General features: G+C 36.0%; 1 protein-coding gene across 1 annotated transcript in view; it reads right to left on the reverse strand.

Annotated features, from left to right (window-relative positions):
* Nucleotides 1-3,994, reverse strand: part of tsnare1 (T-SNARE Domain Containing 1) — a 192,286-nt gene that overhangs the window by 181,606 nt on the left and 6,686 nt on the right. The gene's annotated exons all lie outside the window — the stretch shown is intronic.

Raw genomic sequence — 3,994 nt, forward strand, 5'->3', positions numbered from 1 at the left:
CTAAATCAGAAACCTTGCATATATCATTAATGTATAGTATAAATAATTTAGGTCCCAAAACAGAACCCTGAGGCACTCCACATACAATGTCCAGCTCACTCAATTGGTATTCACCAAACTTCACAAATTGACGCCTCTGTGTCAAATAACTTCTAATCCAATTCAGAACCATTCCTCTGATCCCATATTTTTCTAACTTATTGTGTCAAATGCTTTTTTTAGGTCAATAAATATTCCCATCGTGTATTTCCTCTCATCCATAGCACTTGTAATGTCCTCCATTAGCTCAGTAATGGCCAGGGATGTCGATCGGTTCGACCTAAAACCATATTGGCAATCAGAGAGGATTTTATGTTTATCAATAAATGTGTCTAATCTGTTATTAAATAGTTTTCCCAAGATTTTTGAAAACTGTGACAACAGAGACACCGGTCTATAATTTGTGACGTTGTGCTTATCTCCAGATTTATACAATGGAATAACCTTTGCTATTTTCATATTATTGGGGAACTGACCAAGTCAAAACGACATGTTAAAAACATGAAATAATGGTTTGCATATCCCCTCAACATTTGGTCAACATTAATAATTAAGGAAGCAGCTACTATGTTCGTCAGTTTTAATTGTAACTGACTGGGGTCGGTTTAAATAAGCTTGACTTCTTCCCACTCCGTTTTGAGCAATTGATTAATTTATGTTGTTAATGTAAGGGATTATACCTTGTAGGGATTGAATGCTTTTATTGCCTTATTATGTCACTATTGCTCGAAATAAATAAATAAATAAAATGAAATTAACTAAACCTCTCCATCCCACCTCAGCATAAGCACATTATTCAATGGCAGGAAAATACCAAATACACCAATGCTCAAAAAGAAAAAAGTTGACATGTGCCTGAGGAAAATTGCAAAATGACAGCAAATGAGGCAATGTAGAAACTGGCAGGAAAATAGAGCCCAAAGTGTTTTGTTAGATAATCTCTGCAGCAGGTGTTCTTGTTCTTGTGCCACATTGAAGTGCAAATGACCAAGAGTCTTTTAAAAATATTTGTAAGAGATGGATTCTGCAGCTGAACTATAGATATGTTCTACAATGGGGCAAGGGAGGTGAACAATGTTGCTGTGTTGAACTATCACAGAAACCTCTCCAGGGACTTTAAATCTGGATGATGTTGCTGAAATATTCATCAAAACCATAACCTGCAGGGGTTTGCATATCCCCTCAACATTTGGTCAACATTAATAATTAAGGAAGCAGCTACTATGTTCGTCAGTTTTAATTGTAACTGACTGGGGTCGGTTTAAATAAGCTTGACTTCTTCCCACTCCGTTTTGAGCAATTGATTAATTTATGTTGTTAATGTAAGGGATTATACCTTGTAGGGATTGAATGCTTTTATTGCCTTGTTATATGTCACTATTGCTCGAAATAAATAAATAAATAAAATGAAATTAACTAAACCTCTCCATCCCACCTCAGCATAAGCACATTATTCAATGGCAGGAAAATACCAAATACACCAATGCTCAAAAAAAAAAAGAAAAAAGTTGACATGTGCCTGAGGAAAATTGCAAAATGACAGCAAATGAGGCAATGTAGAAACTGGCAGGAAAATAGAGCCCAAAGTGTTTTGTTAGATAATCTCTGCAGCAGGTGTTCTTGTTCTTGTGCCACATTGAAGTGCAAATGACCAAGAGTCTTTTAAAAATATTTGTAAGAGATGGATTCTGCAGCTGAACTATAGATATGTTCTACAATGGGGCAAGGGAGGTGAACAATGTTGCTGTGTTGAACTATCACAGAAACCTCTCCAGGGACTTTAAATCTGGATGATGTTGCTGAAATATTCATCAAAACCACAACCTGCAGGAGAACCACTTTCATGCTGAGTGATATATTGTTGTTGGTGAGTGTGTTAAAATGCAAGCTAAATTTGCTATTAGCCATATAATTTAGGTTAATTGTATTGCTCTGTTGCTCGCTGAAGTCACCGCTTGCACAGGCTACCAGATTATGCGTACATGATGACCATGAGTGTAAGGCTGTTTGCGAATTTGTTGTGTTGACATGAATCTTTTGATATTCATTTTACTTGCTTGATATTAGATGGAATATTTGGTAATCAGTTTTATTATTTGTAGAGTAGTGACCTTTGGTTAGAGTGACATCAATATTACAGTTTGATACATTGGTCTTTGTACAATTTAAAATATTTGTTTTCATAGCCTTACATTTCAGGCACCCACCTGGAAAATTTTAATCATTGCCTATGTATACAATCATTGCTTTTTTGTAGGATTTGTTGACAATAATAAAACAAAATATCAGGAAGAATATTCTTTAATTTGACTTGTTAGGAAGTCAGAAAGCTCAGTCAAATATTATTTTTATATTTTCCTTTTTCTGTTTTCTCTTGATCATGATCCAAGTCCTTTCATATTGACCCCCACTGCCATTACCACTGTAACATAAATCAAGCAACCTGTACTGACTGTGGCAACTGTTAAGGCCTTCACAGCATGTGGAGCAATTACAAACAAGATGCCCCTAAGAAAGGTTTGCAATCTCCAGCTGCTCCTGTGGAGAACTTGGCTACAACCAATAATGCTCAGTTCAGGTTCACAACAGTGGAATTGTTCTTGTCAGCGATTGTAGGGGGAAACTGTGATTTCTGGGTTTGTTCCTGAGATTCTGGATTAATTCTGCTGTTCAAATGACATGAACTGTATAGTAATACATATTGAACTGATTTGATGTGCTGCTGTAGTGGCAGATTGTTACAGTACCTCCCTTATCATGTTGTGCTTTTTGTATTTTTTGTGGTAATTCACTATCTTCGGTCTTTAGACCCTTGTTGCTTGCCTTTTTAATCCTAGTATGGATACCATGCATTTTGTCATGGTTTTCGTAGTATTTTTTATTTCTTTTGTGCCAAGAAGTCAGGTCAACGGGCATGACAGTAGGCCTGCTATTGTTTATTTACACGATCAGCTCTCATCTCGCTTGGAACAAAGCCACACATTCCAAGTCAAACCAAGGGAAAGGAAAAAAAATACTATACAAATCCTTTCTCCTTTCTATCATTGTGAGAAATGGGAGGTCCGTGGTGAATAAAATGGATGAAATGAGTGTGCTGACTAAGACCCAGCGGGAATTCTACATCACCTGTTGGACACGTGTTTGGATATAACTTAGTCTCAATTGTATATTAATAATGATACCAAAAACCTGTGGTACAATATTGCCACAATAAAAAGTCCATGATATGAAATATGATATTTGTCACAATATAAAAAAATGAAGACAAAATATGAAAAAATTGCCCTTACTGAATAACAAGTTTTTTAAATTGTATATAAATGTATATAAAAGATAATGCAGCAGTCAGTAGTAGTTGTTTTATGAAATAAAATAATATTATTGCAGCAGCTGGATCTTCCAGTCATCCTCACAGTGGAACATCAGTGTTTTAGTGCCCCCTTGGCAGGTTTAACGTTCTGTCTGGTGGATGTGCCAAATAGTTTTGGGGGCAGTAGTGAGCAAATTGCTGCTTGGGACACCAGAACCAGGAGAAGACAATGAAATACACTAGGACAGGCCACATAAATCCGCTGTGATTGTAATTATATTAGCAAAATAACCACATGTAATATCCCAGTAGATACTATCACAGTCCGACGATATTATGGAGAAATTTGTCTATCACGATACTGTGAAATTACAAATATTGTTACATCCCTTCAAATAACTAAATTAATTCCAGCATTCCTCATTTGTTCTCTCATTGTTTCTGTTCATTTGTGGCTGTAACAACTTAATTTCCCTGCAGTGACTAATCATCTATCTGCCTGCTTGCCTGTTTGTCGATGTTAGCATATACTATATGGTACATGAACCTATACTAAGCAAGAATGATGTGCAAAGATGAGAAAACTGAACAAGGACACATTTTCAAAACCCGGTAAATAATTAAGACAAGAAAAGTTTAGGGAAA

Source organism: Monopterus albus, unplaced genomic scaffold (genome assembly GCF_001952655.1).
Source record: "Monopterus albus unplaced genomic scaffold, M_albus_1.0 scaffold449.1, whole genome shotgun sequence".
Taxonomy (NCBI): domain Eukaryota; kingdom Metazoa; phylum Chordata; class Actinopteri; order Synbranchiformes; family Synbranchidae; genus Monopterus; species Monopterus albus.